Here is a 24,817-nt window from a genome sequence, read left to right as displayed (position 1 = left end):
TGACAGAAATGTGATGGGTATTAACATGGCACAGGGGTGATGACGATGAAGGTGGCTTTGAGGTGATTTTTTTAGCCTTTGACTGGATATAGGAGATGGCTATTGTGATGCAACAGGATGTGTAAAATCCAGGGAGAAGGCGGTACCGAGAATTCATTTTCTCACTACCTCTGCACTTACTTCTCATTGGCAACAAGGATCCAGAAGATATCAAAACATTATGCCTCTCTCTCTGTTTTTTTTCCCTTTTTCACCTGCATGGAGTAGATGAGCAAGACTGGTAACTTCACAATGCTGTGGCTGTTGAACAGTAGCTAGAACTCTGTTAGAAGGTAATAATATGAAAAAATGACTGTGGGCATGCCTATACCCACCCTGGCTCTTCAAGAGCAAATCCTAGAACAGGGAGTGCTAGGAAATGTGGTGTGAAGTTGCCTAGATTAGCTTCAAAAACAGTTTTGTCATATTTGTGTGGCATTGCATCCAAGCCACTGTGGTTTTACTGCTCCCAGGCCTGTGCTAGTCTGCTCTCTGCCATGCAGACTTAATCAGCTTGTGTTAGTGAAAATTTGGAAAACTCTTTCATGTAATCCGCTGTATGTTGTAAACAACCCTCTATTGTGCTGCCCTTGTAGCCTGTGTTTATTTGAGTACACTAATTCTATTCCTTTAATTAATTGTCCAGTACCAGCCCAAATCAGAGGTAGCTCTGTGCTGTGTGAGATTTCTTGTTCAAATGACAGGGATAACAACAGTGACATTAAACAATGGTTTTAATTTCAGTTGCATGCTATTGGGCAAAGCTGTGAATAGCAGAAGAAAAACAAAGATTTGAGGAAGTCCTGCAGTCAACTGGTCTTTAAATCAAAAATAAATAGGCACATTTTTATGTAAAATTAACAGTTTAGGAGACTTTTGGTTTGTTATTCACAGAGGGAAATTTCCTGGGATGTATCACTTCTAGGGCATTCTTTCTCTTAATTCATGCATGTATGAAACAGGGACATACTTCCCTCTTAATATTTTACAGTCCATCTGTTGTTTTTGAATGCCATATATTGCTACTGGGAGTGTTTGTATTGATTCATATATCTGTGGACCGTGGTTACTGGGATTATTTTCTTGGCCTTTCACATGAAGTGGAAAGATAAGGAAAGCAATTTGAATTTCCCAAACCACAAAACTATGCATCTTTCATAATATCTAGCCTGGGTAATGGTGTTGGTTAAGATGCATGGGATGTAATACAGTCTCCAAGGACAACTTTCATCTCAAATAAAATGCAGTATAATCTTGAGCTCAAAATTAATTGTATTTTAGAAAAAAAAAAAAAAGAGAGAAAATTTACAAGCCCTTGAAAAGGCTTTTGCCAATCTTAGGATGGTCCTGGCAGCCTGCTTGTTAAAAGAAAGTTTGACATTCTGCTTTGCTGTGGGCTGAAGAAATGTTGAAAATGCCTGTCTGTTAGGATTTGATGATATCAAGGTATAAAGTAGAGCATCTTAATTAATGAATTAATTAATTGATTATTTTTATGTTCTAAAGCTTTTTAATATACACACCTTATCACACTCATTTTAGGACAGAATTTCAGGCTATTCAAGTAATATAAGCTGAGATATATTTTTTCTGATATTCCTGTCATTATGAATAATATTATTAATATGAATAAGCCAGAAAATATTATATACAAACTAATATCAATCATATGAATCAGAAAATATTACATAAGATATAACATTTTTATATCTGGTTCAAAATTTTTGAGCAGCTGCTCCACCATTTCATGTTTTCCTCATCTGTCTCAGTTTTCAGAAATCAGAAGGCAGAACCTTTTTGTGTTTTCTTTCTCTCCCTCTATTCCCTCCTCCCTGTCCAGGATACAGAATGCAGATGTGTGGGGTTTTTTTACATGGTGTGTGGTGTTGCCTGCTTTCTTTCAGAAAGCTGTGTATTTGATGCAAAAGCAAAATATTTGCTCTTCCAAAAATGTGTTACGTAAGGCAAGACTGTGCTTGGCAGTAATGTTTTTTCAGTGCCTAGAAAGAGATCCCAGTGTCAGTGTTCTCTGGAGATAACAATGTATTATTTTCTACCTGGCAGTACTGAACTGGTGATACTGTGTGATGAATATGATTCTCCTGGGCCACAAGTACAGAAGCTCTCTGTTTAATTATAACTGTGCTTCTTTAATTTAATTACAGCTTTTTTTAATTAAAAAAACTTGATTCAAAATTGGAATGTGTTAAATTATTCAGACTCTTGTTATTTCATATACTAGACTGAGTCTTCTTTTGCCATCTAACCTAAGGTGCCTGCTGGTGTTTTTTTGGTTTTATGGGTTTTTTTTGGTTTGTTTTTCTTTTTCCAGATGCTTTGGGAAGCTAAAGGCATAAGGACAGGAAATTTATCAGAGCTTGGTGCTAAGGTTTCAGATCCAGATTTTTTTACGTATGTGTGACCAGAGAATTGTTCCATGTTCCAAGTGCTTTCTCTTTAAAACCTGCACACTAATTGCATATCATAGAGAAATCTTTTGTAAAATACAAAAGAACTTTTTTAGACTACAGAAGAACAGACCTTTGTGATTTTCTATACTGCCTCAGCAGTAGTAACAAAGATTCAGTGAGTCAGTCTTGCAGTACTTTGAAGTTGAAACACTGAATATGTTAGGATAATATGGCCCCACTCTTAAATATGTGTAGACTTTGGGTAGGGGCTATTTCTCCTTTTTTTTTTTTCCCCTCTTCCCCTTTTGTGTTCCCTGTGATGGACTATTTCTTATGTAGCTAAAAGGAAAGAAAAATTCTGGGTTGATCAACTTGTAAATCTCAATTATGAGATTGTCATTTAGACTATACCTATTTCATTATGTGTATGACAGCAGTTTTTAAGCTATGCTTCAAATTAAAGAAGATAAATCCAAGGGAGAAAATTATTATTTAAGCTAATGGACGGCTTGGTCAAGAACACAATTATAGGCTCCACTTAAAAATTTACACAGTTAAGTGATAGAGCAAAGCAAAAATGGAAAGACTGTATTTAAATCAAACTAATTCCAAATCAAACTTGGAATGTTATTTTTATGACCAGGTGCAATGGATGTAGGAAGCAGACCAGGAGAGGTGTAGGTGTTAATTACAAATTATGGAGTAATCTCCTCCCCTTAGAGTCCCCACTCAGAATTATTTTGAATAATAAGAAACTATATTAAAAATATCATGGTTTAGTAAGCTAGTGTTTTGTGAGCAGTATTTTACTACTTCAGTGATGCTACACACATCCTCAGGCTGTGGAAGCCAGCTAGCAGTAACAAAGGCCACATGGAATGTCAGCAGAGGAAAGCATATGGAGGAGTTTTTGCGAATCTCTTAAGGATTTTTGTCTCTAGAGAACTGTGCTATGTAATACCTTTCTGAACTGGGATCAAAGTAGGAAAAGACCAACAAACTTTTTTCCTCGTGGAATTAAAAAAAAAAAAATCCCAAATCCCCACATACTATTTAAAGGATACTTTAACAAAAAAAATCCTAACCCTTAGCTCATAACATTTTCTGGGTTCGTGTTCCATGTTAGTGTTAGGTATTTATTTTCTTTTGTTATTTAGAGTCACAGGCTGGAGTACAATTCTATTAAGGGCAGGAAATATTTTAGAGATTTCACTTGGAAATTGGCTAGTTTTTAGGACTACCTCTTTGTTTTAAGAGGCAGAAAATGATGTTAAAAGACAGGATGTTATGAGATTTCTAGTCGTCTCTGTGGAGAAATCTGATGTAATTGTCCCTACAATTCAGGAACATAAAATGACAAGGATCATCTACCCTAGCCTGTATGAAACCATGTTATATTTGTGACCTATGAACTTGTAGTGTCTTCCCATAAGATCTTAATTTTCGTATGTTTTGTTCATGCTACTTTGATGAGAAAGCTGTTTAAGAACCTGCTTTAAATGATGAGTTCTTGGCCAAAAATTAGTATGTATAAAAAAAATTAGTTTGTCCCTTGATGTATATACTTTTTTAACTTTTGCATGATTCTTTTCAGCATACTGAAAACTTTCAGAATTTTACCTCCTTGCTTATAAGAGAGAAAAACTGACAGCCTCCCTATTTTGAATTTGTGTAGTCTGGAGGAATTTCTGTCAGACAGGTTAGCAGGATGTCTGTAAAATCAATTTTGAATGCTAAGCACTGTGTAAATGAACAGACACCCTTTTCATACTTGCATTTTTCTGTATGTGGGCAGTCTTGTTGCATGTCAAATGTAGATTTAATATGAATCACTTCAGTGTTGACAGAAAGGTGTGGATTCCTCCTCCTCCTTTGCATGTGTTTAGCTTGTTTAACAAGATGTTGTTATGATGCATTTCTTGTCTGAAAAGTGAGTTTTGTAATCAGCTTTTTGGCGGTGTAGGCAGGTTTAGTATTCAGCGTAATACCACTTTTTTTTTACTTTTGCGTTTTATTATTTATTTTTTCCCCCAGTGGTTACTTTTTAGCCAGAACAGTTTTTTAACTGCCCCAAACGTGTTCAATGTGTGATGCATGAACGTTTTTGAGGTGCAGCATGGATGCAAATGTTTTTGAGTTGCAGCAGTGAACAGAAGGCAGTAAGGAAGGAAAGTGTGGATTGCTTCTGCAGTGGTGTGGGCTCATAGCTGATGATGTCCTTGGTGTTTTCAAGGGCTTCTTACTAAGGTATTGCTGAAAGGCCTGAAAGCCCTGACCTTGTCTGTGTGGGCCTGTCTGGTGCTGTGAAATACACTCTGTAACTGCTTTTCTTTTGTATTAGAGATTTTATCATCTTGTTCTAAGATGGTTTTGGGTCATCTTCCCCTCTCCCCCCCCAATTTCATTTAGGTGTTGGGCAGTTACTTTCTAATAATAGAGAATGATAATTTTTACTTTTCTACTTTCTCTGCCTTTTCTTGTCTGTAGTGGAAAGCTGAATGCTGCTGAAAGGTGTCAGCTGAAGAAACTTAAGTTCTAGATTGTTCGCAAATGGAAGAGCTGCCAGAGCAAGTTTTTCCTTGCTGACATGTTGACATGCTTTAATTGCAGGTAAGAGAAGTGTGTGTATGTGTGTTAGTTCAGAACAGAAGTCTGTTTGCTGAACCATGAGCTTTCTATGTGCAATGCTGGGTGTCAGGTCAGTTTTTGTGTTATGGACACCTGTCTTCCGAAAAGTGGGCTTGAGACTTCAGTCTTATTTAAAATGTCAGAGTCTCCAGTAGCACTGGGTTGCATTTAGACAACGTGGACTCTGGAGCATCCTGTCAGTGTTTGGTGTTTCAGTTCTGGTCGTGTTCCCGCCTGTACAGCTGGACGACTGTGTAATATTCCTGTGACAACCACAGTAATTGCTTACATGGGAAATGAATGTACAGCAATTATCAAATGCACTTCAGCTGTCCCTTAGTGCCCTGTGACTTCTGGAGAACAATATTATGTGACCTATATACCCTGTAAGTCAGTGACAGATCACCAGTGGCATACTGATGAGAACCTGACAGCCTGTATAGCAGGATTTTCTTGAGTTGGCACGACTCTCTGCTTGGGTTTTGTTTGTTTGTTTGTTTGGGGTTTTTGGGGTTTTTTTGATTTTTTTTTTTTTGTTCCGAATATTTCCATGTTTGGAGTATGGGGTATGAAATAGTTGAAATGCCTGTCAGATGAAGAATGGATGTTTTCTATTTTAATTATGACTCTTAACAGTCACAATGTAAAATACAAAAAGAGTTGAAGGAGGAAACACTTGTCTTCTCCATCTGAGTTTAAAAACTGAGCACAAAAACTTTAGAAAACCTTTTTCAACAAAAACTGAAGAAGGGATAGAGGCTCCTAGACTTTATTTTGTCATTGGATCATCTTACTTCATGTTACTCTACAGTGAAACTAGTCAGCTGACAGATGAAAATTCTGGTGTTTTTCCTGACCTGATCTACAAGCATGAGTATCATTTGATGCAACATTGTACATGTGCTTTGTTTTTATTAGATAAGCTGTTTTACAAGGTGAAAAGGGCTGAATACTTATGAGTCACTTATGAGGGGCTGATGAAATGGCATGCAGGGGGGTGTGGTCTTCATAGCCTGACTTGGCATCATTTGGGGAGGAGATGTGAGTGTTAATTGCAAGATTGTCATAAGGAAGTTCTGTGCAGAAGAGAAGCCCAAGCTAGCTAGGGAGGGAGCCTGATGTGTGGGTGTGAAATGAGGCTGGGATTAGTACAGACAAGCTTGAAATCATAGAAAATCTGACGGTGTGTTCAGTTTCCAGAGTTATGTTTGTTGTATCAGGTAAAACATTCATACCAGTCAAACAACATTAGAAAGGGGAACAAATATGAAATGAGACTTTACAAGAACCACTAGTTCCTGGTTTTTATATATCCAGGTTTTCTTTGAAATTGATTAGAAAAAATATGAATAGCTGGTAGATATTAACTAAATACTAACTATCTGGTAAACTCCTGTGCTTTGTTTGTTATTTTTAAAATGCCAAACACTTTATGAAAATGAACACCATTTTTCAGAAGCCTTTCATGTGTCATGTGTCTGGTCTTATCCTCCCCTGAAATGATACATACTCATGCTTCCACCTCTTTTTTTGATGCAGTTTGTTGCAATTCTTGAAGCTGATGGGAGACTTTTGTCAAGTTGGAGTGAGGATATTATTCTTCTCATCCTAACCTGTGCTGCTCTGTAACGATTAGGGAGGCATCTGGTTTCTCTTTAACAGCTTGTACAAGTTCCCAAAGTATCATATCAAAGTATCTTCAGGAAACTGAGGGGCTCTAGACACGCTGATGCTTGGCAAGTTAAGTATTTAGTATGTTATTGTTTCCACACTCTGAAGGAATTAATTGCCAGCTCTGACAGTTTTGTAAACCTGTTTTATTAAATACAAATATTAAAATGCTTCTGAATGTCAAGCCTTCTCTTAAAAGCTCTGTTAGCAGGGTGTTTGTCCAGAAGAACTACATATTCCCAAGACTAATGGCACCATATCCAAAATTTTATGAGTATCACCTTTTACTTGTATTGAGCTACAGCTACTCCGTGGTTCTCTGGCTGTGTGCAAACAGCTTAGGTTGCTGAAGTGACTGTTTCTCAATCAATCGCTGTAGGTGAGAGTTCTTCAGATGATTTGTAGCATTAGAACTTAATATCTTGCACAATAAAGACAAGTCTATTTCTTTCTCCTGTGAGAAAACGAAAGAACAACAGCTATTGGTTTAAACCAGAGTCCAGTCTCATTCTATAACTTCATTTATAGCAGTGTACAGCTTTCAGTTAGCTGTTTCTTCTTTCCTTGACTTAAAATCTAGCTATGCTGCTGGAAAAACAATACAGTCACTGATGGAGGAAGTGACCTGAACCAACACAGTGATGTGAAGTCTTTCTCTAGTTCTCATTTGTTCCTATTCCATGTTAGTTTAACTCGTCAACTGTACTAGTACGTTTGAGTTCCCCTTAGTTTAGCTAACAGTAATAATGAAGAACAAGTTCTACTTTCTTAATGTAAGAGCTTTGGTATCTAGTCTAAGATTGTTAAGTATCTGTGATTTTCAACTCTAGTCCCAACTGGTATTAAAGCCTTAACATTTTTTATCAAAAAATATTAATACATCTGAAACTAGTGTATTATAATAAATTTTTGTTTTCAGTTAAACTTTTCTAAGTAAAGCTTTCATAGATTCAGGATGGAATTTCAAAATGAAAGAAGACAGTAAGTGGATAAAATTACATTAGTTATATGCAGTATCTTAGGATTGTGCTTCCTTTCAACTGTATTCTTCCTGTGTTGTGATGTGGGGCTTTTTTGGTTTGTTGTTTTTTGTTTTCTTTTTTTTTTCTGGTGGCAGTTTGTAGGGTTTTGAATTTGTTCTGATTTAAAAAAAAAGTAGAAAAATTGTGAAGACTCAGACTTGTGGGGAGGAAAGTGTCTTTTCCGTTCAACAGTGAGTTTGATCTTAGGAGTAATCCAGTAAAAACTTGGTTACCGTCAGTTATCTGAAATGAATATTATAGAGGAAGATACTGCTCTACTGATGTAGGTAATTTTTAAACTGCCTTGAGCTTCACAAAATATTAATATAAATCATGTAATAGCTATTTTCTATTAATATTTTACTCTTTCATAGGGTTCCTCAGGCCGGTTACAGGCTACTTCTCATGGCCTTCTTTAGGAGTCAGTGATGTTCTATAAATAATTTAAACAGTTCTTATTTCTAATCTTTCATCACTATATACTAGCATACAAATTTGCTCTCACTATAATGCTGAGGGAGAGGTCTGTAAGGGACACATCTGCCTGGCTGTTTGCAGAAGTATAAAGATGTATACTTTGCTTTCATATGCATAAGACTCTTGCTCTTTCTCAGCTCAAGATAAACAAGGAAAAAGCTTTTGTGTGTATCACATCATGTGATGTATTCATTGCAAAGTTTCAGGGTATGTCATAAAGAATGTTTAGTTTGACATCTTGACTTACTTGTCATTGCTTGTGTCTTGAGTTCAATTAGGTAAGTGCATATTTTGCCCTGAAGAATGAAGCACAGTGCAAGGAAGTGTCTAATGGCAGGTAAAGGCCACTGGCATGAGGATATAGAAAAATATGACAGGTTCTCTGGTAATAGTGACAACTGTTTTTCTAAACTTTGGTCTTATTGAAATAAAAATAGCAAGTAGCTATTGTTCTAAAATTGGCTACACATCAGTACTGAATCAGTGTAAACTGTGCTTGCTAGTAGACATATAAAACCTAAAGGAATTTGTAACCATTCTTAATGAAGGCAATTTGGTAAGTTCGGTGTTAGAAATTAAGAGATTTTATGATAGACTTAAAAAAAACCACAAAAAGCAAACCAGAAAAAAGGTGATTATGTTTTTCATACTAAAACTGATCATTATCAACATAACAGTTTTATGTTTGCTTTGGAGGAAAAAACCACCATTGTGATGGCAGTTAACTTAGAAGGAAAAAATCCTGTTAATACAAAATAAAATTGTAGAACAAAGTCTCGAAGGATCAAATTCTCAGTTGACATGTTTTGCTGTGCATCATTGTTCTTTACATCCCAACGTTTTTTAAAACAAAAAGCATTTTAGGGTAAAGCTAGTGTGGATTAATTAAATTGTTTATTATAATTTTCAAAATATAAACTTGGAATAAATGGAAGAGCAGAAGAGTAAGATATACTGTTAATATATAGACCTGCAAGAACTGGTTGAATCGGAGTGCTGAATTTTCATTGGATTTTTGTTTTTGCAGTGCTAAAATCTGTTGGGCTGAACAGAAATATGTCACAGAAACCTCTATGTAGCTGTTGTCAAACAAGGTTCTTGTTCATCAGACAAGCAGTGGAAATAATGAAGTTCAATGCATTTGTTGTATATGGAGCAGTGGTGATTGCTGAGGATTTTCAAGCTGAGCTGTCCTCACAGTAGGATTTGATGGAAGAGAAGGAGGCAGGAGAATATGTGCATAGTCCAAGCGTGTGGTGGTGTCTCTGGCCTTGTGCAGTCCATGGGCTTATTTAATAGTCTTTCCATTCTGTCAATTCAGTGGGGTTTGTCTTTTTCTTTTAAAATAGTTTTAAAAATCATGTATGCCTTTGGTAACTGTCATGGCCTGTAACAATGAATTCTGTAATTTGTCACAAATTAACACGTACAGGAACAGAGAGGGGAAGAAGAGTTATCCAGAGGGAGGAGAATGCAGGATCCAAGTTCTGGCCATCTAAGTCATCTATCATATATTAATGTTAATCTTTTTAAAGACTCTCTCTGTGTTTATTGAATGTTTCAGAGCTATGAATGTACGTTGTAATTAATCTCTCTGGTTTCCTGAGAATTTTTTAAAACTCTGATTTGCTACAAATAGAATTGAATTATAATGAAAAAATAATCTGTCACCTACTTCAAGGGTACTGTTGGGATTTTTAAAGCAGTGCTTGTGGACTTTGTTTCATATTAAGTTCAATGTTGTAAAATGTAAATTGAATATTTCTGATGTAAGTTTTTTAAAACAAAGATTTGTACCCTGTAAGTGTCACATTATTGAGAAGGAATTTTGGATAAACTTTTCTGCTACCCAGATTAGATTAATGGGATTTTTCTAGCAGTGCTTGGGGTTTAAAGTGAAGAAATTGGCTGGGTAGTAAAGTAACTGATCCCATTGCCATGTGCATGCTCAAGTCTGCGAAATGCAAGCTAAGCAGAATACTTGTGTTGTCCTACTTTGTGGCTCTCTTAACTAAAATAAACTGTGCCTGAACCAAGAAAAGGTGGAAGTGATTATATTAATATAATGCTTTCCTGAAAGGCACTGGTTACCGAAACTAACATGTAGTTTGCAAAATGATTTATCGTAGTATTCTTTTTATGTCCATTGAATTTAAGTTTCCCCTTTCTTCCAGTGAAGTGCTACAGTGTATTGTATACTCAGGCTGTTTTGTTGAAGGGTTTTTCTATGTATTGCAGAGGTGTGCAGCTGACTAAGTCTCAGGTTTTGAAAAAAAAAATTTTTTTTAAGCTTGCACAGAAACTGCTTTATGAAACACAATGGGGGGTTTTGCCTCTCTTCTAGTAGGAACCTTATATTCAAGAGGAAGGGAAAATATTTCCCTGGGTGTGTGACAGTATGTAAATGTCTTTTGGTTGAATCTTTTGCTGAAGGGAAAATCTTTGGTGACTGCCCTACCACAGAAGGAGGCTAATCTGAAACCATACTGCAACCTTGACCGAAAGTCAGTGTTCTAGATAAAATTACTGATTGGCATTACTCTGAGATTTACTTTACTAGCTTCAATATTTTGCTTCAGTGAAGAGCTGTTGGTGTTTGTCAGTTTAATCACTGTAACAATTAAAATCTGATTGCTTTCTGAAGCAGTTTGGGATCCTTCAGATATAAAAAGGGATACTAGAAAATAACTTGGTCTAAGTACCACTTAATATTGATTTTCTTCAGCAGCATTTCTCTCACTTCAAAGCTGTTGTTCACACTTAATGGCTACCCAGTTATACTGAGAAGACATGTAACAACATCGTTAGAAAAACTCCACCCCACAACTCTGTATCAGGATGTTGATATTTAATCATTCCTAGTTTTGCTGCTTGTTTTTATGTCCTAATGAGCTTTGCTTGGGTTGAGAGTTTGTTCTTCCTGTGCTGAAATTACTTTGCAGATCTCTAAAATGTTGCAGATTCTTAAGGGGCTTGTGCAAAATATACTTTCTACACACCAGCAACAGAGTATTACTGTTGTAGGATGTGCTGGAGAGGAGCCTTCCTTTCAGCCTCATGACAGAACTGTTCAGGTATACCCGTGAGCAACCTGGTGCATTTGAAGACACAGGTAATGAAGCTTTTACATGTGAATTCAGTAACTTTAACATTTAACTTGCAGTACAGTCTAGAAAGATCTAATTACTTATCTTCTAATTTAAAAAACAGACTCATAAAACATTCTGGCAGTAATCTCATTCTATGGGTGATTCTAGTGAGTAAGTAGGCTACCATACAATACTGGGAAAAAATGTGTGGACTGATATTTCACTGCTTTGAAAATGTCATAGTATCTTCAGTGAATGTAAGAGTACATTAAAAAGCTGGAGCCTCATCAATTTATGAAGGATTATAAATTATGATCACCGATGAGGGGGACTTGATAACCAAGGAAATTCCAACTCCTAATGTAAGTCATGACATGGAGAAAAAAACTTATAAAAGCCAAAGCAATTGGAATATTTCTCTTCTGAAAACAGCTTAGAAACTTCTGCATAACTTTTTGCTATTTATGAATGGCAAGATAAACTTTATTTTGCTGTTAAGGAAGTAATGGTAGGTTTCATCCTAGAGGAGGTCAAAAAGTATTATGCCTGAGAGGAACAACTTGCTTTCCTGCTTCTCTCCTTATTTTAAGGCTGTAACATTATCTCTGTTTTCCAAACTGTCAACTGTACAGCAAAGTACCTTTTAAGGAGGGAACTAACATCTTTTTACTTGTGCCATGGTAGATGCATTTTGGAATCGGTTCCCTCCATACCAAGTATCGTTGAGGGTGGGATAGAATAGATGAGAAATTGCTATATCTGCTGTTACTTTTCTTTGTGGGCAAGTAGAGCCAGGCACAGTCCTACTTTTAGCTGCTGGGATGGGTGAGATGCAAACAAATCTGCTGGCCTCCAAGGGTCATATTCAGCTTGGAATTTGCTAAATGCAGAGTTGAAGGCTTAATTTTGGAAAAATAAAACAGGAAGGCAATCTTTGAGAAACAGAATTCTTTCAGTTCCAGAGAAAAGGATGTGAAAAGTTTACTTTAAGAAAATCAGAAATTTTTATTAATTTGTTTGCAAAAAGAGATTCATTTTTGGGAATGTTTTGAGTCGTGATCGTGTTCAGTAGAGCTTTTTGTCCAGTTCTGCAAGCATTTTGTGTTATATTTCCTTACATCTCCTTTGTCAGTTTGTGTCCCTTACCAGGGGCACAGTCGCTACCAGGCCAGGGAATATTTTTCTTGCATTCAGTTTGAATGTGTTTGCTGCTAGTGAGTTTGAATTGTTCTGATATTATTACAGAAGAACTAATATATCATCAATTACTGGCTGTTAATCTTCAGAATTTGACTTGCTGGCTCTAAATAAGCAGTTATGGTAATAAAAATTGGGGAATAATTCTAGGAGCAGCGGGGCTGATAGTCCCTGTACAAGGTGGAAGCTGCACGGCACCCTCAGCCTCTGTTCCCATGTTGCAGTGTTGGGGGCTTTCTACCTTCTGTTTTAGTCTTGCTAAACTGATTTGATTTGTGAACTGAACAGAAAGTACAGAATAAATGTGCTAGGGATGTGGAACAAGGGATAGGGCATCATTCTCTTGGGAACTGGGAACTGTTCTGCTGGTTCACCACATCTTTTGGAGCAACGCTTTTAGTAAAAAACTTACCAGGAGCTCTCTAGGCAACTGTTTTGTCCTAGAAGGATAGAACTAAAATTAAGATGAATTGCTAATCTCTGAGTATTAAAATTCATAGCCTAGAAAGCTTTGTTGTCTCTTAAAATTTAAGACTGTGACTGGATTCTGTTTTTCTTTCATTGGCAAATCTACCTTAATTTCACTGAAAGTCAACCTAGCAGGCAGCTGGAGAGAAAAATTCAGGCTGTTTAATGAGGCACTGTTGAAGAAATCCAGTGAGACAAACTAAGATGAATGAACATGTGGGAAGCAACTGCCGTCAAAGAGAATAATATGCTGCATTTTGAGAAATATAAACAAGTAGGAGGGTGGTAATAAAGTGCTTGCACAGAGCAAGCCAATTGCCTAGAGCTGGGTACCCAACAGTAGTTAATCTGGGAGATGAAGCTATTGTCCCATTGCACTGCTTTCTTAAAAGAAACGAGAAGAACTGGTCTGACACTTTTGAAAGGCAGGGCAGCATCTGAATCAGTATCATGAATGACCCTGTTCAGAAATTGTTGCTTTTCCTGAAACTGGAGGAGGGGGAGAACCAAAACAGAACAAAAAACCCTCAACCAAACAACTGAAAAACCACCCCAAACAAACAAACCTCAACAAAACCCAAAAGTATACTGAAACCAACAAACCCTGAGCAGAGTTACTGATTCTCTTTTATGACCACTTTGTTTTTTTCTTTTTTAATGGAAATTTTTTGGTTTTCTGCATGATTATCTTACAAATACGTACTCCAGAAAAACATTTGAACTGATATGGGGCAGTGTATCTTACACCTGTGTCTTCTGAAATGCAAAGTGGGGCGATCATGTAGGTGCATCTGTGTTTTTAAAAGTATTTGTATTGACTAGCATGTTACTAATAATAGGACAGTGTACTCTGTCAGCATGTTTCATTTACCATGTCACTATCAACTTCCAAAAAGTTCTTAAGTGTTCTAAAACGTTATGGGCTTTGAATCTAATTGCGACAAGCCTGGTGCTGGATACTTCTGGAGGAGGACATAGGCCCCCAACACTCTTCTCCTATCAAATCAGAGAATTTGTGCTGAGTGATTTTTTTTTTACATCTTTCTTTTTAAACCTGTATGGTATGCCATCTTAGTTTAGCCTCTTAATAAAATGTGCTGTAGTAGCATACAAAAGCAGCAAACATCTCATGATGGAGACTAATTGTCTTTAAATTATCTGTAGGGGAGTGGTTGGAACAAATGATCCCTGCAAATGGGATTCCCACTTCCCTAAGTGCTGAGTGAGATGATGCCACAAGCTTCCCTCCCCTCAGCATGCTCACAGCCTGAACAGTTATTTGTGCAGGTGACCAGGTGACAGCTTCTGCACCTCCAAAGTGCAGCCCAGGTGGATATTAAGCATTTTATACAAAGAGTCACCCAGTCTGTGATCTTCCAATCACCCTCTTTTGAAAGGGGTCAGTGTGTACATTTCCCATCTCCTAGACTGTTTAAGCAAGCATCCCTTAGAGGCTTAAGTGTTAAGAAGTTTTTAAAGACCTCTTTTTGTTTGAGTCAGGAGAGCAGCTGTTAGGTAAACGCACATCTGTTGTGGTTAAATTTTTTATTTGCCACGAGTTTGACTCTGCATCATTCCCTGACCCTGACTCCTGCTCAGTTAATAGCAGGAGGGTATTCCCAGAAGAGGAATCTGTCCCTGGAGATGTGCTGTGTTTGTTTGTGGAATATAGAAAATTATTTTCTTGCTCATATGCTTATCTTTATACTCAAAGTGCTGTTTAAGCTGCTTGTACTCTTGAGTATCACTATTTTTTATCTATCACCATTCTCTTTCCATTCATCTATCACCATTCTATTTCCACTCATTTATCACCATCTATCTTCATGATGCATAGCATGGATAGATGGCAAAAAGATTGAAAATGTATCTTGGGTTTATAGAAAGAAGACATTTTTTTTCCAGTGTGATAAAAATGCCTCTGACTTACTATGCTTTTACTAAGATCTCTGTGTATTTCAATTTTTATTTTGGTTTCTTGTTTATTAATTTTGGCGAGAAAATCACTCACAGCTCATCCCATCTGTACCTGGGATTCAAGGACTTACGCACTTTACTTTTCATTAAACTGCATACATGATTTTGACTTACGGATGATAGAAAATGAAAGGTGAAATGAAATGGCTACAGAGTTTTTAGAACTGAATAATTCCCCAACCAAGTTATGCAGTTACTTCAAGTGAAAAATTAACAACCTACTGTGCTTGGCATTTTAATAATGCATAGTAAGCTGGGCCTGTGTCTGGGGGTTTTGTTTATTTATTTGCTTTCTATTCTGTTGGAAGTTGGGGTTTTTTTTGTGTGTGTTTTGACACATAAAGAATCGAGGACATAAATGGCATAAGGTTTATTTAATGCATATGTAATCGTTCATTTTTTTAATGGCAAGATTCTGCATCTGAAACTGTAATTTTTATGTTCAAGGTGTAGATATTGAGGACTTGATATGCTTTAGGTAAGGCACCTGTGGGGTTTGAACATGAATTTAGAAATACCTTATGAGTAAATCTGCCTCTGTATGAAGTATGCAGCAGCTCAACTCCTAACAGCAACATATATTGACTTGTATATGTGTTGCCATGTGTGTATTTTGTGCTTGTATATGTATCTTTTGGTTTCCATTCTTGTTTTTCTTTATTTCTTTCCATCACTTTTTGCCTGGAAAACAAAAAAACTTGGTTTTGTTTCCTTCAGTTCTGCTATTTCCATCTCGCTCCATTTACTCTGTTCTGATAAACCAAATGCTGTGCCTCAGGAATGATGCTGCAAGTGGAGGGAGAGATGACAGACACTGGTCTGTTAAGTGACCCTTGCTTACCTGCATCTATCCTTTTCCTCTGCACTTCCCTCTAATTTTTCTTCTCTCTTGCTTTGTTGTCTCATATATTTCTGTAGCTCTTCTTCCTCTACCAGCCATTGAAGATCATGGGTTGTAGTTCTAGTTCTTCTGAACTAGGCAGTGACAATAACTAAAGGATGGTAGCAGTTACTTCCCTACCTTAATTCTGCGCTGCTTGGAGCTCCTGCAGTAAAAGTGTCCATGAACACACACAACAGGCATTCAAATTGAGCAGTTTGACACAAAAGTATGGTTTTGTGCAAAAACAATGTACTTGTGCTTGAGATTGCCCCAATCCAGGTGCAGGACCTTGCAGTTCTTTGGATATTTAAGTTTGTTTGAAAACTGTTTTACTGGAACAAAGAAAGCTGATAGGAGTTTTGCATTATGTAAGTACTTACTGTGATAAAATGGTGTAGTAAGCTTGGTAAAATTGTGTTTAAAATAGTGTTAATAATCTAATTTTGGAGTGAAGAGGAGCCTTTTGTTCTTCTGCCTTCCTGCTTGGAATGCTTGTTCCAGTCTTGCCTCAGGTTAAGTAGATTAAGTGAAAGGGAATTTGGAGTGAACAGCACAGATTTTTATTTTTTCTTCTTGCTAACAGAATTAGGAGGTAGAGTCTAGGTAAAGGTTATATTTGTTAGGCAGTCTGTTCAGGTCCTCATGGATTTGTCCACCCAATTTCTGCTTGCCTTTGTTGAATCAGAGACATGGTTCTTCTGTTGGTTGAATTCTGTCATATCAAAACTTTTACAAATTCTGCATTTATTGAATTCATTTAAGACTTTTGGGTTCATGGGCATCCATCATGAGGAGGCCTCTCTTATTTTAGCTAAAAAACTTAAGATAGCTGCTGCCTTACTTTACTGAGCTTCTGGTATTATCCTATTCCAGTGCCCCTGGTGCCAGTTGTGAGTGGGGTTTTGAGACGTGTGTTTGTGTGCAGGGAGGAGGGGGAAAAAATTGATTAGTTCTCTCTGATCTGTTTCTTTACTCACTTCTTTTGATTGTACCAATTTTATTTTTATCATTCACACAATACCTTCAGCAATTTGGCAGGTTGTCTGTGAGAGATCAGCTGACACCAAATGACTGAATAATTAAAAGCCTTATTCTAGATATGCAGGAATTATTGTAAGAAAATTGCGCTGATCATTGGGCTGGACCCAGGAGTGGTGGTGAATGGTGTTACATCCAGTTGGTGGCTGGTCACTAGTGGGGTTCCCCAGGGTTCAGTATTAGGGCCAGCCCTGTTTAATAGCTTTATTGATAATCTGAATGAGGGAATTGAGTGCACCCTCGGTCAGTTTGCAGACGACACTAAGTCAGGCAGGAGTGTTAATTTGCTGGAGGGTAGGAAGTCTCTATAGAGGGATCTGGATGGGCTGTGACTCCATGGACCAGCAGTATGAGGTTCAACAAGGCCAAGAGCTGGGTCCTGCCCTTGGGTCACAACAACCCCAGGCATATTGCTACAGGCTTGGGAAGAACAGCTGGGAAGTGGCCCAGCAGAAAAGAATCTGGGAGTGCTGGTCAACAGCCATTTAACATGAGCCAGCAGTGTGCCCAGGTAGCCAAGAAGGCCAATGGCATTCTGGCTTGAATCAGAAATAGCGTGGCCAGCAGGACCAAGGCAATGGTTCTCCCCCGTACTCGGCACCAGTGAGGCTGCACCTCAAGAACTGTGTTCGATTTTGGACCCCTCATTGCAAGAAGGACATTGAGGTGGTGGAGCATGTCTAGAAAAGGGCAAAAGAACTCGTGAAGGGTCTTGAGAGTAAGTCCTGTGAGCCACAGCTGAGGGAGCCGGGAGTGTTTAGCCTGGAGAAAAGGAGGCTCAGGGGTGACCTTATCACTCTCTACAACTTGCTGAAAGGAGATTGTAACCAGATGGGGTCAGCCTCTTCTCCCAGGCAGTTAGTGACAGGACAAGAGGAAATGGCCTCAGGCTGTGCCAGGGAAAGTTTAGGATGGACATCAGGAAGAATTTCTTTACTAAAGGGGCGGTTAAGCATTGGAACAAGCTGCCCAGGGAGGTGGTGGAGTCACCACCCCTGGGAGTATTCAAGAAATGACTGGATGTGGCACTTGGTGTTATGTTTTATTTGACACGATGGTGTTTGGTCAAAGGTTGAACTTGATGATCTCAGAGGTCTTTTTGATTGTTATAAGTAGTTTTGAAAGTGTGGGAGAAATTCAGAGCTACAAGTAAATCATGGCTTAAAAGATAGGATCTCAGTGATGGGCAGAGTATGCCTTCCTTAATCCTGTTTGGTGTGTCTGGACTGGAAGTTTCTGTCAGAGAACATGGCAATGATACTTTTTCATTGTGGGGGCATGAGGGAAGGGGAAAAGGGCAGAGTTCGTTACTCTAGGGAGTTGTTTGAGTTGTTGTGGTATGCAAAGTGGGAAAAGACTACTCCTTTTAAAGTCCTGAGCTTGAGGCAGTAATACTAAGCTTTACTCTACCTCTTCAGTCTCCCCGCTATGTATAAAAGCAGTTGCCAGTGTGAGAGCTAACCCTAACAAAGGGCTCCATTCCCATTCTGGCTGAGAAGAGTAGAATGTGGAAATTATCTTTCTGGGTTAGTAAAAATAAAAGCAGCTCTCACTCTCCAGCTATAGCTACAGAGTCTTTGCTGTGTTGTTTCCCATGGATTTTGATGAGTCATCTGAACACTTAGGATGTTCTTGCTAGTTGTATTTAGCAGATACTGTAACACCTTGAAAACAAACAAAACCTCAGTATCGGCTCTTAACTCTCTTTGTATAAAGTTGTTTGGTTTTTTTGGCAAGGTGCTCCACAGATATGGGATTTTGGTACTGTGCTGGTTTGGGCTCAGGTAGAGCTTAATTCACCTGTTTATGTGTGTGATAGGTCTATTTACAACAGTCATGCAAAAGCCTTATAGGGGGTGAGATTTTGTTGTATATACTCATCTTTTATACAATAAAACCATTTTGCTTAAAGTCATATTTTAAAGATAAGTGATACTGAAATTTCATACCTTGCATTTCTTCTGAACCTGCTACTCTGTGTACTGGTTAAGAGAATTCAAATAGCAGTTACATTTGATCACTGGGAAAACCTAAAAGAAATCTTGTTTGTTGTGCAGTATGCTTTATGTCAGATTATATAATTTCATAATTTATGATGTGCAAAATGTTCATAATCCATATTGACCATACATGTATAATGTCAGCTCACAGTTGTATGTTGTCAGATTATCTGAACTGTGAACTAACCATGCTGCAGATCTGAAAATAGTTCAGGTGTGTTGGGAGTTGGCATGACATGGCACAGCACTACATAAAATCTGTCTTTAATGTTTCATAAGTCACTGTGTCTCACTGCAGCTAACAGCAACCAGTTTTGCCTGATAAAAACTAAACTTAAGAAACAGTTGCTGTATAGAACCATCTTGGAGACGTGTTCCTGGAATGGGAAGCACTGAGAGGCTCAGCACAGAGGTGCCCATTCTACCTGAATTCAGTTCATCTTCATCTGCAGTCATTATTAGCTCTTGTTCTGCTGTGTGTAAGCCGATGTCACGTTAAACTTCCTTAATATTATGTTTTGAAAAGATTTATTTTAGCATACTGTAGCACCACGCATAGCACACACAGAAACATCTGATAGGTAAAGGATTCCTGTTGGAGCCCCAAGTGGTTTGTGTTGCTGCTACTTGAATTGTTCTGTAGAAGACAGTTTGGATTCAGTGGTAGTGGTGCTGAGCCAAACCTAATGAAATTCAGCCAGTATTTCTGTGGATTGCCATTACTTTTGGGTTCATCTACTCACTGTTGGCTTGAAAACAGAACACAGGTTTTGTGTTTAGAATTAATTGTGGTTTATGTAGCAGGGCTGACTTTTTTAGTGCTCTTAGTTATAAGCTTGGAAGGATGGGAGTTGTGAGAGAAAATTGAACCTAAGTGGATTTTAAGGTTAGTGTTTGGATACCTCTATTATTTGCTTAGTCTTTCTTATCTATAATTGTAAAGGCTTATCTCAGCCACTTTATCTGGGTGCTCAATTGTCATAGAAACATTTCAGGTATTAGTGCACATTTTAAATTATTCCAGCAAACCAAGCAGATAGCCCCACTAACTCCATTGCAAATGTGCTTTAAGGTGCTGAATACTTGAAGGTGACTTCCTATTTCCAGCTTGCACTTCATCGACAAGGTGATTTGTAACATGTAAATGTAATTGATAGCTCTGGCTGGAATCTGGAGGCTTTGCATAATTCTATTCCTTGCTGCTAATTAGTCTGCTAGGCACTTGCTTCTCATACAATCCTTTATATATTGACAATCCTAAGAGCAGTATTCATCTTATGCAGATATTTCTCCACAAACAGCAGGCATTCTGTTAAACTCACAATCTCAAGTGACATACTGAGTGGAGACTCCATAGGTTCACAACCTAAGTACTTTTGGGAGATGACCTGACTTTTGTAGGCAGTAAACTTTTTGGTATTAAACTTTTTGGAGGACCAACTCAGTTCTTAAATAATTCTTAATTAAAATAACTTGCTAAAGACAAGCAGACTCTTGTTATTTAAGCAGTATTCTCTCTAGAGAACAGCCAAACACTTCAATATTTTGAAAATTGTGTCTCTCAAGGTCAAATTCCACATGAGTATCTGTTGTGGTAATCTGTTGGTTTGAGGCTGGATTTGATTGTTGCTACTACCATGAAAATGTCTTTAAGTAGGACTTTGTGTCATTTCCATGCAAGTGAATAATAAGAGAAGGGTGTATGCCAGACTTATTTTCATAAAAATTTAGTAGAAGAAATTATTTAAAGCATTCTCTTGCATTGAAATAATGTAAATCGAGCCCATGAAGAATTAAAAAGATCAGAGAGAGCAGGAGTTGGTTAGAGCTGGGCTGGGTTAATTTTGTGCCTGGATCTTTGTGCTGCACCTCTTAAGTGCTGTCTTTGCTACTTTGAATTCAAAGAGAGACTTCTTTTGTGCCCAATAAAAGAAGGGGCTATAGCTGATAAAAATTAGGAAGAAATCCATCTGGTCACAAGAGTTGACCTGAGCTGTCCCTTTGTTTTCTTGATCTGTCATTGATTCTGCCATTCCGTATGATTAGGGGAAAATATCCATAGTGCAGGAAGTGCTTGAGGTTTCCAAAAGCTTTAACTTAGGTTGAAGATAGTGGGTTACACAAACCACTTAGATCCCTGCCATCATCTGCTGCTGCTTGGAGGACGTGGCAGACCAACACCCAAAGTATTGCACCTCTCTTCTAACTAGAAATCTGTTGACCATTGAAGAACAACAACTTTCTCAGGGTGTGCCATAGTTGTTTCTGAATATTTTATGTGCACTAGCTCTTGTAATCCCACAATGTAGAATAATATTTTGGCAATATAAGATGCAAATTAAATAAATTTAGTGACTACCCAAAAATGTAATTTGGGAAGCAACTGATGTCTCAGTTTGTTCTGACCACAGCAGATAGGCCTTATGTCCCGTAAGTGAGATTATTGTTTGTGCTGCTTTGCACAGGAATGCAGATGTGGACATTTGTTTTAGATGAAAATTTTCAAGGTGTGTTCTTCTGCTACAGGCTAGAGCCTCCCTCTGTGCCTCTCTGCTTATTTTTTTCAATACTGGTGCTGTTGGTTTTTTTCATAGCAATAAATATAGCTGTCTAACGTTCAGTTTTTCAGCACATACTCTTCTCTTAATGAATGTGATCATTTACACAGTGTCACTGTAGTATTGGCATGCTAAATAATTTAGTGAGCTGTGGCAGGTAGATAACTCTGTGGTGTCTGTGTTACTATGGCAATACATTTGCTTAATGTAAATATTAGTCATTCTGACCATATGAATCTCAGGGCTTCTGACATTATTAGCTGTGTTTGGGAGGTGGGAATGTGTGTATCTAAAAGAAAAGTTGTTCTGGAAATATTAATAGTTTAAAGATTACTTTCTTTTTTCATAATTCCTTCTGCTTTGTGACTGAGCTACATAATCTATTGATTGTAATGAACAGAGCAGAACATTTCTCCCATTTCTTTATCATGGTTGTAATGCAGCTCCATTATAAAGAAATATATAACTGTATTCTGATCCTCTAAAAATTCAGCCGACTGAAATGAAAGGAAGTAGGATCTTGAAGTCCATCAACTTTACTCTCAGTCAAAGAGTCAAATAAAAAATCAAACTTGGAAGAAAAATTCCAGGGGTATTAGACTGAGTTCCATGACTTGGAAGGGAAACTAAATGTGAGAGGCTTTTCCATTCCCTTTATGGGTACCAGCAGGTATAGAGTTACTTAAGAAACACCTGATTTGTCATAAATCAATGCATAAGCAATATGTTAATGAAGTTTGTTTCTTAAATATTTATTTAGATATTTTTTCAGCCCATTTTCATGGACCATTTCCAGGGAAAATGAACTACCTTCTGCAAAGCCTTTTCTGAAATGCCAGCTTGTACCTGATTGTATGAACTATTCTTTGTCTGTTATGATCTGCCAGCACCTTTGAGGCAACAAATAGAAGTGGTAAAAGAATTAAATCAGTTACCTTTTTGAAGTATGATATGGCATCACAGTTGATAGTCTGTATGAATGTTCAGTCACTTCAAGCCACGAATGTACACTGGTACTATTTGTAACATTTTATGTGCTATTTGAAACCTTTCTGTGTTTAACTGCTAAGCTTAAGATCAGTTTTGGAAAGAAGATTTGTCTGGAATGTGCCACTCTCCCTCTGTGTTTGGAATTGTCCCCAGCCTTCCTGCCAAACATCTGCAAGGTAGGAAAAGAAATCATAGTAAGCGGTGAATGAAGTCTTTAATTATTTCTAGGGTAGATTATACTGGAGGCTTCTGTGTGCTACAGTCTGACATCGGTGCTCAGCACCTTTCTGTGTTTGGCACATCAACAGTCAAAGAAAGAAATAATTAAAAAACCCCAGGAGTAGCCAAGCACAGAGTTCCGAGTTCTTTGCGTTTTACAGAATAGACTTTGCTGGTCTTCTGTAAGTGTTCTTTACTTTTCCTGTCTCTGAGATGATAAAACTTTTGCTATCAGTGCTTGCATGTAAGGCAAAGCTTTTACTGGACAAGAATACAAACTAGAGTTGTTAGTTGCCTTTCCATGGCACTGATGCTCACAAATGCTAGTCTGGAATTCAAGTTAACCTAGGAAAATTAATTATTTACCACATATCTTTTCCTGGCAAGGCTGCCTGTGGGAATACTGTGCTGCTGGCTGTCTCTTTTTTAAAAATATAATATGCTTTAGGTGCATCTGTTGATTACAGATGCAGGGAAGTATTGAAACATTTAGATTCAGAATAACCTACCAAGTATTAGCACAGTTGAAAGAGTAATTGGAGGAGCTTCTCTGATGATGCTTTTAGTAAACAAACCATACTCATAAAATGGCTTGGGAAAAGCCACATCCAGTGCAATGTATTGGAGGAAAAAGACTGCAGAGGGCACTTTACGCTCTGTGGGAAGAACCTGTGTAGAGAGAGTTGCTCCTGTGAAATCAGACTGGCAGGATTTTCCCCCAGGCAAAGAGGTTTGATGGTTCTGCTTTTCCAAAGTCACAAGTATCTATTTTCAAGACAGATTTTTGGGAGGGATAAATTTGAGCACTCAAAAACCACTCCGTTCCAGGTTTGGCTGATGTGTGCCATAGGAACCATATGAAGAGTGTGGCAGAGGGAATGGTGGGTGTGTGTTCCTTTGACATAACTTGTGCTCTCAGTAGCTAAAAGGGTCTGGTGGAGGTTCATCTGGCAGTGAGTTGGTGGCACTAGAATCTACCACTGAAGTAGACTGCTCTCTCTTTGTCTTTCTCCTTTTTTTGTGTTGTGCAGCATGGACTCAGGGGTTCCAGTGAATACCTATGGATTCCTACAACCAGGGATGCAGGGGAATGCTTCACAGCAAGGCACATACTGAATCTTTTTGTTCTGAGCTGCACTGCATTTCTTTGCTTCTGCTGCTGAAACATGGCATGCCTGTATTTTAAAGCTGGGCTGAAGTAAGTGGAATGGAGTGCATTACAAGCTGAATGTTTAAATTGGGTGATAAATTGAAAGGAACAAAAACGTGTGCCAAAAAGCAGTTGCATTTAATGTTTTACACATGATTTGCTCTGCTAGTTTCTTTTATTGTCACACTGCAAGTACCTTTTTGCTTTGCCTCACAGAAGAAAAAAAATCTAGGAGTTCTGCAATGCCTTTTTTATGTGCATAATGAATGTCTGCTTTTGAGTATTACCTTACAAATAAAAAGCGGAGGTTTTATCTGTACTGTTTTTATGCTTTTTGTTGTAATTCTTTTTGTATATTCTACTTTTAAAAGGTAACAATGGCTGTCGAGCAGTCCTGTACCTTCCATGACTCTCTTCATGGAAGGAGAGCTGACGCCACTCTTGTCTTGAGATGGGGAGACCCCAGAGGATCTGTGCATCTCAAGCTTGTGCTTATGCGAGATTGTTTTTGGACTGACACATGCGAGTCCTCACACTGGGTACTGTTGATCCATGGATATCTGGCACTTAATTATCCCCTGTCTTGCCTTCTTTCCATTGCTGTCACAGGACAGATACGTTGTGGAGATTAAAATGGAAAGAATATTATGGCCTGTGTCCTCTTACGTTATCCTTAAAAATGATTGTTGTCTGCTTGAGGTGCTCACATAGATGCGACATCAGAAGATATAGGGTAGTGCAAGGCCTAAATTGTATTTTCAGTATTCTTTTCAGTAAATGGTGGTGTTTTTATAGTGATATTTCTAGTTTTGACAGAAGATGGTGAAAAAGGAGAGTTAAATCAAACAGATATGGTTTCCAGGCTTTTGTTGTTAATTTAAACAGTTTAGAGAGTATATGACAAGTGTAAATGTCATATATTGTAGATAAAAAAATACTTTTAATCCTTACTGTTACTGCAATAAGACAGACAGACGCTGTTGAAATCATAGTAATAAGC

General features: G+C 37.8%; 1 protein-coding gene across 3 annotated transcripts in view; it reads left to right on the top strand.

The window, feature by feature from the left end:
* FAM160A1 (family with sequence similarity 160 member A1) overlaps window positions 1-24,817 on the top strand; it is an 86,988-nt gene that overhangs the window by 9,838 nt on the left and 52,333 nt on the right. For all 3 annotated transcript variants that reach the window (XM_018071797.3, XM_025894964.2, XM_029962528.1), the window contains exon 2: window positions 4,938-5,060. The gene's annotated coding sequence lies outside the window, so the exon portion shown is untranslated. The remainder of the gene's footprint in view (window positions 1-4,937; window positions 5,061-24,817) is intronic.

The sequence above is a fragment of the Manacus vitellinus genome, unplaced genomic scaffold, assembly GCF_001715985.3.
Source record: "Manacus vitellinus isolate BGI_N305 unplaced genomic scaffold, ASM171598v3 scaffold_0_pilon, whole genome shotgun sequence".
NCBI lineage: Eukaryota > Metazoa > Chordata > Aves > Passeriformes > Pipridae > Manacus > Manacus vitellinus.
Note: the sequence above shows the minus strand (reverse complement) of the source record. Positions and strands in the feature narration are given on the sequence as shown.